Here is a 15,001-nt window from a genome sequence, read left to right as displayed (position 1 = left end):
CCACCAGGGAAGTCCTTTGACTGGAGTGTACTTATCTCTAAACTCATTAAGTTGTATATGTTAAATATGTATAGTGCCTTGTATGTCAGTTGGGCTTCCCTGGTGGTGCTAGTGGTAAAGAACCCGCCTGCCAATGAAAGTAGATGTAAGAGACGTGGGTTTGATCTCTGAGTCATGAAGATCCCCTGAAGGAGGGCATGGCAACCCACTCCAGTATTCTTGTCTGGAGAATCCCATGGACAGAGGAGCCTGGTAGGTCACAGTCCATAGGGTCGCACAGAGTTGGACATGACTGAAGTGACTTAGCACGCGTATATGAATGCAGTTTGCATGTCAATTATATCTCAATAAAATGGTTTTTAGATAGAAAAAAATTCTGAAGCATGTATTTCAGATAGTCAGAAAATGATCCAATAGGGAAGGTCTCCAATATAAGAAGAAATAAGGATGAGACTTCTCTGGCAGAAAAGGTGGGAAAAATAGAAACCCCAAAATAAAATGATAAAGCGATATAAACTGAAATGTATCAATAATTACAATAAAGACAATAATAATTGATAAACTGAATTTATAAACTAAAAATAAATATTTAGACACACTAAAATATAAATATCCTGGAATGTGAAGTCAAGTGGGCCTTAGAAAGCATCACTACGAACAAAACTAGTGGAGGTGATGGAATTCCAGTTGAGCTATTTCAAATCCTGAAAGATGATGCTGTGAAAGTGCTGCACTCAATATGCCAGCAAATTTGGAAAACTCAGCAGTGGCCACAGGACTGGAAAAGGTCAGTTTTCATTCCAATCCCAAAGAAAGGCAATGCCAAAGAATGCTCAAACTACCACACAATTGCACTCATCTCACATGCTAGTAAAGTAATGCTCAAAATTCTCCAAGCCAGGCTTCAGCAATACGTGAACCATGAACTTGCAGATGTTCAAGCTGGTTTTAGAAAAGGCAGAGGAACCAGAGATCAAATTGCCAACATCCGCTGGATCATGGAAAAAGCAAGAGAGTTCCAGAAAAGCATCTATTTCTGTTTTATTGACTATGCCAAAGCCTTTGACTGTGTGGATCACAATAAACTGTGGAAAAATCTGAAAGAGATGGGAATACCAGACCACCTGACCTGCCTCTTGAGAAACCTATATGCAGGTCAGAAAACAACAGTTAGACCTGGACATGGAACAACAGACTGTTTCCAAAGAGGAAAAGGAGTGCGTCAAGGCTGTATATTGTCACCCTGTTTATTTAACTTCTATGCAGAGTACATCATGATAAACGCTGGGCTGGAAGAAGCACAAGCTGGAATCAAGATTGCTGGGAGAAATATCAATAACCTCAGATATGCAGATGACACCACCCTTATGGCAGAAAGCGAAGAGCAACTAAAAAGCCTCTTGATAAAAGTGAAAGAGGAGAGTGAAAAAGTTGACTTAAAGCTCAACATTCAGGAAACGAAGATCATGGCATCTGGTCCCATCGCTTCATGGGAAATAGATGGGGAAACAGTGGAAAGAGTGTCAGACTTTATTTTTCTGGGCTCCAAAATCACTACAGATGGTGACTGCAGCCATGAAATTAAAAGATGCTTACTTCTTGGAAGAAAAGTTATGACCAACCTAGATAGCATATTGAAAAGCAGAGACAATACTTTGCCAACAAAGGTCTGTCTAGTCAGATCAGATCAGATCAGATCAGTCGCTCAGTCATGTCCGACTCTTTGCGACCCCATGAATCGCAGCACGCCAGGCCCCCCTGTCCATCACCAACTTCCGGAGTTCACTGAGACTCATGTCCATCGAGTCAGTGATGCCATCCAGCCATCTCATCCTCTGTCGTCCCCTTCTCCTCATGCCCCCAATCCCTCCCAGCATCAGAGTCTTTTCCAATGAGTCAACTCCTCGTATGAGGTGGCCAAAGTACTGGAGTTTCAGCTTCAGCATCATTCCCGCCAAAGAAATCCCAGGGCTTATCTCCTTCAGAATGGACTGGTTGGATCTCCTTGCAGTCCAAGGGACTCTCCAGAGTCTTCTCCAACACCACAGTTCAAAAGCATCAATTCTTCGGCGCTCAGCTTTCTTCACAGTCCAACTCTCACATCCATACATGACCAGAGGAAAAACCATAGCCTTGACTAGACGAACCTTGTTGGCAAAATAATGTCTCTGCTTTTGAATATGCTATCTAGGTTGGTCATAACTTTTCTTCCAAGGAGTAAGCGTCTTTTAATTTCATGGCTGCAGTCACCATCTGTAGTGATTTTGGACCCCAGAAAAATAAAGTCTGACACTCTTTCCACTGTTTCCCCATCTATTTCCCATGAAGTGGTGGGACCAGATGCCATGATCTTCGTTTTCTGAATGTTGAGCTTTAAGCCAACTTTTTCACTCTCCACTTTCACTTTCATCAAGAGGTTTTTAGTTCCTCTTCACTTTCTGCCATAAGGGTGGTGTCATCTGCATATCTGAGGTTATTGATATTTCTCATGGCAGTCTTGATTCCTCCTTGTGTTTCTTCCAGTCCAGCGTTTCTCATGACGAACTCTGCATAAAAGTTAAATAAACAGGGTGACAGTATACAGCCTTGATGTACTCCTTTTCCTATTTGGAACCAGTCTGTTGTTCCATGTCCAGTTCTAACTGTTGCTTTCTGACCTGCATACAAATTTCTCAAGAGGCAGATCAGGTGGTCTGGTATTCCCATCTCTTTCAGATTTTTCCACAGTTGATTGTGATCCACACAGTCAAAGGCTTTGGCATAGTCAATAAAGCAGAAATAGATGTTTTCTGGAACTCTCTTGCTTTTTCTATGATCCAGCCGATGTTGGCAATTTGATCTCTGGTTCCTCTGTCTTTTCTAAAACCAGCTTGAACATCAGGAAGTTCATGGTTCACATATTGCTGAAGCCTGGCTTGGAGAATTTTGAGCATTACTTTACTAGCGTGTGAGATGAGTGCAATTGTGCGGTAGTTTGAGCATTCTTTGGCATTGCCTTTCTTTGCCATAAGGGTGGTGTCTTTGGGATTGGAATGAAAACTGACCTTTTCCAGTTCTGTGGCCACTGCTGAGTTTTCCGAATGTGCTGGCATATTGAGTGCAGCACTTTCACAGCATCATCTTTCAGGATTTGGAATAGCTCAACTGGAATTCCATCACCTCCACTAGCTTTGTTCGTAGTGATGCTTTCTAAGGCCCACTTGACTTCACATTCCAGGATGTCTGGCTCTGGGTCAGTGATCACACCATCATGATTATCTGGTCGTGAAGATCTTTTTTGTACAGTTCTTCTGTGTATTCTTGCCAGCTCTTCTTAATATCTTCTGCTTCGGATAGGTCCATACCATTTCTGTCCTTTATTGAGCTCTATTTTGCATGAAATGTTCCTTTGGTATCTCTGATTTTCTTGAAGAGATCCCTAGTCTTTCCCATCCTGTTGTTTTCCTCTATTTCTTTGCATTGATTGCTGAAGAAGGCTTTCTTATCTCTTCTTGCTGTTCTTTGGAACTCTGCATTCAGATGCTTATATCTTTCCTTTTCTCCTTTGTTTTTGCGTCTCTTCTTTTCACAGCTATTTGTAAGGCCTCCCCAGACAGCCATTTTGCCTTTTTGCATTTCTTTTCTGTGGGGATGGTCTTGATCCCTGTCTCCTGTACAATGTTATGAACCTCATTCCATAGTTCATCAGGCACTCTATCTATCAGATCTAGTCCCTTAAATCTATTTCTCACTTCACTTTATAATCATAAGGGATTTGATAGGTCATACCTGAATGGTCTAGTGGTTTTCCCTACTTTCTTCAATTTAAGTCTGAATTTGGCAATAAGGAGTTCATGGTCTGAGCCACAGTCAGCTCCTGGTCTTGTTTTTGCTGACTGTATAGAGCTTCTCCATCTTTGGCTGCAAAGAATATAATCAATCTGATTTCGGTGTTGACCATCTGGTGATATCCATGTATAGAGTCTGTCTAGTCAAGGCTATGGTTTTTCCAGTGGTCATGTATGGATGTGAGAGTTGGACTGTGAAGAAAGATGAGCACCGAAGAATTGATGCTTTTGACCTGTGGTGTTGGAGAAGACTCTTGAGAGTCCCTTGGACTGCTAGGAGATCCAACCAGTCCATTCTGAAGGAGATCAGCCCTGGGATTTCTTTGGAAGGAATGATGCTGAAGCTGAAACTCCAGTACTTTGGCCACCTCATGCAAAGAGTTGAGTCATTGTAAAAGACCCTGATGCTGTGAGAGATTGGGGCAGGAGGAGAAGGGGACGACAGAGGATGAGATGGCTGGATGGTATCACTGACTTGATGGACATGAGTCTGAGTGAACTCCGGGAGTTGGTGATGGACAGGGAGGCCTCGCGTGCTGTGCTTCATGGGGTCGCAAAGAGTCAGACACGACTGAGCGACTGAACTGAACTGAAAATATAAAGACACTGAGAGGTTAAAGGACAGAAAAAGATACAGTATGCAGATACCAATCCAGAACAGCTGGTATGTTACTTAACATCACACAAAGAAGATTTAAAGGCAAAAAGAATTATTGCATGTAACGAGTATCAGTCCATAATAATAATAAAGGGTTTAGTTCACAGAAAGATAGTACAATTTAAAATTTATAATATTCCTAAGTATACAGCCTCTTAAATATACAAAGAAAAAATGACAGAATTACAAGGAGAAATAGAAAAATGCACAATGAGAGTGGGAGATTTTGTTTCTCTTAGTAATTGATAGAACAATAATTTCCCCCAAAATTCAAGAAGGATTTAAATGATTTAACCACCGTGACTAAGAGATTTTTACATAATGAACTTGTATAGTACACTGTACCCTACAACTGAAGAAAGTAGTTCCTTTTCAAGCCCAAAGAGAACACATGAAAAAGTTTGACCACATACTAAGCCATAAAGGAGTCACAATAAAACCAAAGGCTGAAAATTATGCAGATCATGTTCTCTGACCACAATATAATGAAGCTAAAATTAGTAAAAGTAAAAAGAAACAAAAAAAACTAAAAAATCCCTAAATGTGTAGATAAGAAACACATTTATAAATAACCCATGTGTCATATAAGAAATAACAATGGAATTTAGAAAATATTTTGAACTGAATAATAATGAAAATGCTTCATAGCATATTTAGAGGATACAATTAAGACAGATTTTAAAGGGAAACTTATAGCCTTAAGTAGATCAGAAAAGAAAAATAAAAAGATAATATACAGAATGGGAGAAAATAGTTGCAAACAATGTGACTGACAAAGGGTTAATATCCACAGTACACAAACAGCTCATATAATTCAATATAAAAAAAACTTCACCCAATCAAAAAAAATGGGCAGAAGATCTAAATATGCATCTATCCAAGAAGACATACAGATGGCCAACAGACACATGAAAAGATGCTCGACATTGCTATTAGAGAAGTGCAGATGAAAATCACCATTTTCATTTTTTTTGAATGTGAGGTATTGCCTCACACATGACAGAACAGCTACAATCAAAAAGCCTATAAACAATAAATGCTGGAGGGGGTGTAGAGAAAGGGGAACCCTCCTGCTCTGTTGGTGGGTATGTAAATTGGTGCTGCCACTAAGGAAAACTGTGACAGTTCCTTAAAACACTAAAACTAGAGCTACCATATGATCAGCTAGCATATGCCCAGAAAAGGTGAAAACTCGAATTCAGAAAGAGGCACGCACTCCAGTGCTCATAGCAGCACTATTTACAGCACTATTCACAATAGCCAAGACATGGAAATAGCCCAAGTGGCTATCAACAGAAAACTGGTTTAAGAAAATATGATACATATATATATTCCAATATATATACACACAATGGAATATATATATATAATGGAATATTAGCCATAGAAAAGAATGAAATACTGCCATTTGCTGCAACATGGATGGACCTAGATAATATCAGTAAGTGAAGTAAGTCAGAAAAAACAAATATATGATATCACATATGTGGAATCTAAAATCTGATACAAGTGAATCTATATTTAAAATATAAACAGACTTACAGACATGGGAAACAAAAATAGATAAGCAAAAAGGGTTTACTGTTTGGCTGCTGCTGCTGCTGCTGCTAAGTCGCTTCAGTTGTGTCTGACTCTGTGCGACCCCATAGATGGCAGCCCATCAGGCTCCCCCGTCCCTGGGATTCTCCAGGCAAGAACACTGGAGTGGGTTGCCATTTCCTTCTCCAATGCATGAAAGTGAAAAGTGAAAGTGAAGTCGCTCAGTCGTGTCCGACTCTTAACGACCCCATGGATTGCAGCCTACCAGGCTTCTCTAGCACAGGGGACTATATTCAGTATCTTGTAATAACCTATAATGGAAAACAATCTGAAAAATATATATAACTGAATCACTTTGCTGTACACCTAAAATGAACACAATATTGTAAATCAACTATATGTCAATAAAAATAAATAAAACATTTAAAATATTTTTAAAAAGAATAAGTGGATTCTCAAAATCATGCTGAGTGAAAGAATGCAATAACCAAGGAATACACAGTGTACGATTTTATTTATGTAAAAGTCTTGAAAATCAATCTGCTGCCTATAAACTAATCTATAATAAAAAAAAGCAGATCAATAATTATCTGGGATCAAAAGGGATCAAAAATGAATGGGATGAAAACTGGGATCAAAAGCCCACCATTCCCCCCAAAGGTAATTTTTATCCTACCTTTGTGATAAACCTTTTCTTTTTTGATTTGTGGTGTTACAGTCTATGCTTGCACCCTAAGCAATATACTTTAATTTGCCCAGGACTCTAAATTTTATATAAATAGAATTAGATTGTATGGTTTTTTATATGTGACTGATTTCTTTCACACGATATTGTATTTCTGAGATTTATAGTGTGTATGTATGCCTATAGCACCTTCCATTCGGAGAAGGAGATGGCACCCCACTCCAGTACTCTTGCCTGGAAAATCCCATGGACAGAGGAGCCTGGCAGGCTGCAGTCCAGAGGGTCGCTAAGAGTTGGACACGACTGAGCAACTTCACTTTCACTTTTCACTGTCATGCATTGGAGAAGGAAATGGCAACCCACTCCAGTGTTCTTGCCTGGAGAATCCCAGGGATGGCGGAGCCTGGTGGGCTGCCGTCTCTGGGGTCGCACAGAGTCGGACACGACTGAAGTGACTTAGCAGCACCTTCCTTTTAGTGCTGCATGTTGTTCCATTGTATGAATTTTTATACAGGGTTGACTTCATGGGGCATGCAACCAGGGCAGTAACACAGGGCCCCTGATGGCAGCCTATCTCCTTCCCCCCAGGAATACTGTGTTCTATGAGCCATCTCTAGGGATCTCTGAGACAACCCCTGGCTGCTGTTCCAAACTTGCTGCCCATTACGTTAACCATGACTGTTACCTCTGACATTAAGGGGGGATTTCTTGGTAGCTCAGCTGGTAAAGAATCAGCCTGCAATGCAGGAGACTCTGGTTTGATTCCTGGGTCGGAAAGATCTGCTGGAGAAGGTTTAGGCTACCCACTCCAGTATTCTTGGGCTTCCCTGATGGCTTAGCTGGTAAAGAATCTACCTGCAATGCAGGAGACCTGGGCTGGGAAGATCTCCTGGAGAAGGCAACGGCTACCCACTCCAGTATTCTGGCCTGGAGAATTCCATGGACTATATAGTCCATTGGGTCTCAAAGAATCAGACACAACTAAGTGACTTTCACTTCATTTCACTTCTGACGTTTAAGTGCTGCCCTGGTCTCTGGTATTTCAGAACTGTGTCGTCCCCATTGATACTGTGAAGTCCACTTCTGCCACAGTGTCTTCTACTGTCAGTCCTGGCCGGTGGAAAGTAGATAGGATTAGACTTTTGATATGTGTCCCTCTCTCACCAGCATGTTTCTTATCAGCTTGGTAAATGAAGTTGTTTTCCAAGCCCTGCTGAGAAACACAGACAGTAATAGGTTGTCAGGTTTCTAAGCTGGCTTATTCTAGCATTCCAACTTCCCAAAGCCCTTTAAGACTTTCCTCCACATTTTGCATCTCTACTTCATTTGCTAAGTACACGTCATGTTTTTTTTCTAATCTTCAAGTGCCATCCCACTGGTGTATTAAAACTGTCACTCAGGACCCTGTAATAGCCAGATGTTAAATCCCTGATTTAGATTTTTATTCCGCCTTCTTGATCCAGCACCCCCAGGATCCATTCCCAGTTCCTGCCAATACATGCTTGCCAGATTTGACAGCTCTTTAGGAACATTTTCTAATATCTAGCAAGCCTGGTATTCCCTCAGTCAGATTTTGCAGAGTCTTGGTCTGAACTATGTGTCTGGTAGCCAGATGGAGGTAGAACAGTTCCTGGAGAGGATAAGGATTGCCTTGAAGGTATGGTTGCCAGATTTAGCAAAAGAAGAAGAAGAAGAAAAAAAAAAACCAGGATACAGGAGATTAGGATACTAAAAAAATTGCTCATTGTTTATCTGAAATTCAAATTGAACTGCACATCTTGCACATTATCTGGCAACTCTATTGCCTCATTTGAGGTTTCTTTATATCCTTTCAGCAACGGAAGTTCTCTCCTCCAACAAGAGAGAGTTGGTCACTTCTTAGGCCCTGAGGTTTCAGGCAATTCAAGGCTCTCATTAAATCCTCAGGCTGATCTTAAGCTGTGCGCCTCCCCTCCAGCTGCAGGATATGAGGGTCTTTTTAAATGCGGTCCAGGAAATACTCTGACCCTTTCACTGCTTGAAGTTGTTGATTAATACAGCTGAGCCTGTGATTTTCTCCCTGCAAAGAATCAATAGTGATTACCAACAACCATCTAATTCCACTGCCCTTTCCTTATAGTTATTGTTGCTCCCATACCCCTCAATAGCCTGACACAATAGTACTTGAATTTGTCAGCACATTAGAATTATCTGGGAGCTTCTAAAAATACTGGTGTATGTGTCCTACCCCAAGAAATTGCGATGTGGTCACTCTTAGGTGTGATCTTCGTTAGGAATTTTTAAGAGATTGCCCGGTGACTTTAATGCTAGGACATTGTGCCAGTTACTACATCCCCTTGCACCTGTATCCCTTTATAGCTCACTAGAGGTAAGTCTTAGTGATCTACTACCACCAGCATCTAGGCAGTCTCAAAATCTAGTCCTTATTGTTATCCAGCTGGTGAGTAATCCAACCACAAAAATCTTACCCTTAGTGGCTTACCAGATGGTGCTAGTGGTAAAGATTCCTGCCAATGCAGAAGACGTAAGTGACACAGCTTTGATCCCTGGGTTGTGGAAGATCCCCTGGAGGAGGGCATGGCCACCTACTCCAGTATTCTTGCCTGGAGTATCCAGTGGACAGAGGAGTCTGGCAGGCGAGAGTTCATGGGGTCGCAGAGAGTTGGACAGGACTTAGCGACTTAGATCGCAAGCACACTACATCCTAGGACCTTCCTGGTATCAACTATCTTTAGTAGAATTTCCTGAAGACAGGGAATCTTATCCAAGTAACTTTCCATGAATGCTGTCAGTAAAAGAGAGTGTGAGGAAGGCAGGAGCAGGGCAGGAATGAAAATCAGCAGGAAATGTGGTCCTAGCTGGAGACTAGCTATAGAATCTGACTCCATGGGGAGCTCTCGAGCAAAGTTCTACGGCAGAGTTAGCTCTATCTTGAGGCAAGGGGGCTGACCTTTTGTATCCATACCTGAGTTAATAATTGGCTAGGTCTGCTTCCAGAGGGGATGACAGAGGGCTGGAGTGTGGCTTCTTAGTCAGGGCAGGACTAGGATGAGGTGAGGAAAGCAAGGTTAGAGGGGTACCAAGATCTCAGTAATCAGGATGAATTATATTTTAATGCAATATTTTATCTTTTTTATCAGCATATAATTGCTTTACAATATTGTGTTAGTTTCTGGTGCACAACAAAGTGAATCAGCTTCGTATTTACATATATCCTCTGCCCTTTGAACCTCCCTCCAACTCCCCCCAATGTAATATTTTAAACAAATCAAAATTAACTCTCCAAACTCACAACGAACAAAGCCCGACTTTAAATAAAGAGAATTAGGGGAGGAGGTTCCTACTTGGCCAAGGGCAAGTCTTAGAGAGGGCATCTGTGGTTTGTTGTCAGTCGACATTCACAGCATCTTGGGGATCAGCACAGTTAAAGGGGGACTGGGCAAAGCACCAACAACATCCAGTACAATGCCTTTCCCCAATTCCATGTATTTAAGTTTGGGTTGACCCCATTCCCCTAGTATTTTGGGGAGGGAGGAGAGGAGAATAATACTTGGACCTGCTTCATAAGGTCAGAAATCCCTGGCCGTGGTTACTATTTTAAGGATGAATGTGGGACCCAAGCAAGCCCAATCAACTGCCTCTCAAGAATATTTCTGCTGGAGCTAACAGAAAAGATGCTCTGGACAGCATAAGTTAGAGTTGTTTGTGGCCATACTTCTCAGCTGCACTGAAGGAATCTGCCCATAACAGGAGAAGAAACCAACATACCGAGAAATCTGGGCCAAAAATGAAGCTAGGGAGACAGAGACTGGCCTAAAAATATTGATTGTGCTGGACTCAGGTGAACCAAGATTTTTCTGTTTTATGATGTTTCAATTTGGAATATTTTTTATTTCATAGAACATAAAGTCTGACCTAAGGAATAAAGCCAAGCTGAGGAATAAAGAAGGGGTAGGAGAAGAGGAGTGGAGAAGGCAATGGCACCCCACTCCAGTACTCTTGCCTGGAAAATCCCATGGACGGAGGAGCCTGGTGGGCTGCAGTCCATGGGGTCACTAAGAGTCGGACACGACTAAGTGACTTCACTTTCACTTTTCACTTTCGTGCATTGGAGAAGGAAATGGCAACCCACTCCAGTGTTCTTGCCTGAAGAATCCCAGGGACGGGGGAGCCTGGTGGGCTGCCGTCTCTGGGGTCACACAGAGTCGGACACGACTGACGCGACTTAGCAGCAGAAGCAGCAGCAGGAGAAGCGGAGAGGGAGAGAGACAGAGAAATATAACTGGAGAGGTCCAAGAGTAGATTTGTTTCAGGTGTGGCGGGAACAGGGCCTCCATGTTATCGCCAGGCTCTATCTCCTAGACCTGTTCCTAGGACTGGCTCCATTATCAGGTTAAACATGAATCAGACAATAAGTTCAGGGACAGATTCTCTGGTTTCCCCAAAATCTACTTACCTCTCTTGGCAATAGTTCCATGATTCTTGAATCAAACATCTGTGTCTGGATTCTCTCTTTCTTAAGCATGAAATATTCCCTATTATCACCAGTTCTTTCCCCTCCAAGTCTTTCCTCTTGATCACTTATATGTAAGTCTTAGCATAGGATAAATTTGGGTTTGGATGGCACCTCTCCAAGTCACCCCACTACAGTAACATACTTGCTCACTGTTCTGCAGCTCTCATATTTTTTTTTTTTCTCCTCTAAATTCTCATACGATCACATATCACTACACATTTCTTTTGGTTATCCTTTCTCTTCTTAAAATGAGTTCTTTAACTTCTACAAGATGATGCAGCTTTTCTTCTTCTTCCCAATGTAAGCTTTTATTTTTTAACACAGTGCCTGGCATATAGTGTGCTCAATAAATAGCTATGATGAACAACAAATTCTTACTGTATAGCACAGGAAACTATATTCAATATCCTGTGATAAGCCATAATGGAAAAGAATATGAAAAAGGATGTATATATGATTAACTGTGGAGAAGGAAATGGCAACCCCCTCCAGGGTTCTTGCCTGGAGAATCCCAGGGACAGAGGAGCCTGGTGGGCTGCGGTCTGTGGGGTCTCACAGAGTCGGACACGACTGATGCAACTTAGCAGCAGCAGCAGCAGCATGTATAACTGAGTTGCTTTGCTGTACAGCAGTAGTTAACACGACACATAGTTCAGCTATGTCAATTAAGAGAAAATTTAAAAAATAAATAACTATTTGGATGATGATGCTGACAATGGCAATGAGGCAGCATCGATCGCTTACACGGGGTTGAGAAGATTTGACGATTGTTTCCAATGCTAAACACCCTGATAGAAGATTTTCTTCATATCTTACCTATATTTCCTGCTGTCAACAAATCATTTCTATTAAGTTCTTAATATAAGCAATTACTCAGGGAGAATCAAAATTCTTAAAATTCTCATTGATCTGTCATCTTGTTTAAGTCTTGCTACAGTTTTTTTTTTTTTTTTTTTCCAGCTGAAACTTTAAACCTCTAGGACATTCACACATGTTAATATGCATGGCTGGTTTGGTCACAGGAACAGGATTTATTTTTAATGTTAAAAAAGCATTCCTTCTTTTTAAATTGATAATGAGGGTCTCAAGTAATACTCTGAGACTGTGACTCCAAGACAGTTCAACAAATAAATTAAAATCTAGAGGGAAAAAAGTACGAAAGGACTGATTTAATTGTTTGATTTGGCCTTTTATTTTTTTTTTAATGGAATGGGCTTGATGTTTTCCCATCAAGCGGACACAGCTCAACTGTTCTTGCAGAGGCTGTGAAGCCTGAGGGTAAATACATGATGTGCGCAGTTAAACAGTGGCAGGTGAACTGGTGGAAACAGCATGTAGCTAGTTTCTGTTACCAGTCAGCACAGCAGCCACACCCTGACCTGTTTTAATAATGAGCCTCAGATATATGCTCTGGTTTGCAAATATGAATTTTAGAAAGAGTTTTAATTTTTTGGTAACCTGTGTTCCAGGAGCGCAGAGCCCTGGCTTCTTGCTCTGTGTCTCTGGTCTCTCATGTGTGAGGTTAACCTCTGCCCTAACCCCACGCTGGGTCGATGATACAGAAAAAAGATTTTTTTCACCTTGATAACTAAGTCAAAGACTGTGATTGGTTAATCTGTTTTCAATCTACTGGCTGTGCCTGAATCATGTAGCACTCCTAATATCCGATGTTAAGATTTCTTTCCTCCCATTATGATTTAGTGCAGAGAACTCCTGTTGTCCATCTCTCCTAAAGCAGCTCACTTAAGTTTTAATTTTCCTGCGCTTGCATCGGCTTCTGTAATTGAGTCTATTTGACCCTGCCTTTAGTCTGATGAGCATGAGCGCCGGAATCTAGTCTGAAAATGATAGGAGGCTTCTCCTAGTTCATCTCCTTAGCTAATTGTGTCAGTTTCCCGGTTTGTTTTTTTTTCCTGCACACCTCTCCCCCCACAAACCATCCTCTGCATAACTACGCTTTAAGACTAAGTCCTCCAAAATCCTAACAGGGAGCCCCTGACCCTTGAGAGATCCCGCTTTCCCTCTCAGCCCAACTGCTTAGAATCTTATGTTACATTTAGTAAGGACAGACCTCTGCCACCATGACAGAGAAGTAGATATTGTTGCATGTCTAGAAAGAATCTTGACCAAAGGAAATATAAAGGGTGTGTTAGAAAGATGTGTTTGGCCTCAGACAGTAAGGATTGAGGGTCCCTCGTGCATAACATGATTGCATGAATCATCTCAGTCCTGTGTTGAGATGCTGAGAGAGGGACTTCTTCAAATGAGGCTGATGTGGGAGGTGTTGTAGGAGCATTTCTGGCTTTTATCAGGGTGCAAAGGGACTTCTGGGCTGAGTGTTATATGAAAGAACCCACACCCACCCCTATTACTTCATGATGGCTTCCTGTTCCCATTTCTCCCACTACTAATGCTTCCTCACCACCACCAGCTCCACCTTGCTGTAACAAGACAACCAGTTGCTTGTTTGCTGAGGCTCCTTCCCTTTCCTTCCCTTCCCTCCCCTTCCTCTCCTTTTCCTTCTTTAACTGTATAATCCTTGTATCTTTTGGATTGCCCTTGATTCTATGAGGTAGGTAGGAAGGTATTATTAACCCTATATTACACATAAGAAAATGTAGAATCAGAAGGATTAAGGAATTTGCCTAAGGTCACGTGGCAACTAATAGCAGTGTCAGGTCTACTTGACCCAAAGTGCATGCTCTTAGTGCATCATACGCTGTCAATGTCCATTTCCCAGATGGTCTAGCTAACAGGAAGTGCAGAAAGGCACAGTAAGGTGGAAAGTACCCTTGACTGAAGCTGGGGAACCTGACTTCTGGTCATAGCTCTTTTTAAACTTAAAGAGGACTCCTTCTCCTCTGCCCTCACTTGCCATATAAAATGGAAGGGCTCTACTTGATGCTTTCTATGTTTCTTCCATTTCTAATAGACTGTTAGGACTATTTAGTGACTCTTTATATATTTAGGAAATCCATGGGTACACCGCATTTAATCTCAAAAACAATGATTTACAATCAGATCATGGGAAGAGAAGCCACTTTGCCACATGTGGTATCAAGCTGGCACGACTGCCAGGGTGGAGAGCTACTTTCTGAAGTTAGTTCATGTATATTTTTAAAAGGCATCTTTTCATGCTAAAAACACCCATAAGGTACTGAACACTCTAATCTTTGTCCAGTTACACTTGTTTATAAAAAATACTTCGTTGATCTTGTGTATTAATGTATATGAATGGGGAAAGAACATAATTGATGCCGGATGAGGAGACTGGGTACTAGTTTTCTCTGAAAGCATTGTTAGTAGAGAGCCTTGATCCAAGACATAGCACCTATGGTTTCCCCAACTCTGTGATTCTGATTGAGACTCTACTTCGGGACACTATACATACTGAGATGTATTGTCCTTGTCCACTAAGGAAAATTTACTTATCGCTATAATCTAAAGTGTAGCTTAATAAGAAATAATGTGAAAAGTACAAAATCTTATATGCTTATTCATTAGATGTGAAAACTACTGATTCTGATCTCTTTTGTTTCCTTCATTATCATACCTTTTATCCTTCATGCTTGTAAATGCAATGTTAGCAGAAAAATATTTTCTTCAGAAAGTTATAAGGAACAGATAGATAACTGCCTACATAAATTAGAAACATTTCATTACATGCTGGCAAACTTAAAGTGTAGCAAACTTTAGAAATGTTGCTATAAATGAATATTTTTCCTTTTCTAGCCTAATTTAACCTTGCCACCACCCCTCCCATCTCTGAATGAATC

The sequence above is a fragment of the Bubalus bubalis genome, chromosome 1, assembly GCF_019923935.1.
Source record: "Bubalus bubalis isolate 160015118507 breed Murrah chromosome 1, NDDB_SH_1, whole genome shotgun sequence".
In the NCBI taxonomy this organism is placed as follows: domain Eukaryota; kingdom Metazoa; phylum Chordata; class Mammalia; order Artiodactyla; family Bovidae; genus Bubalus; species Bubalus bubalis.
Note: the sequence above shows the minus strand (reverse complement) of the source record.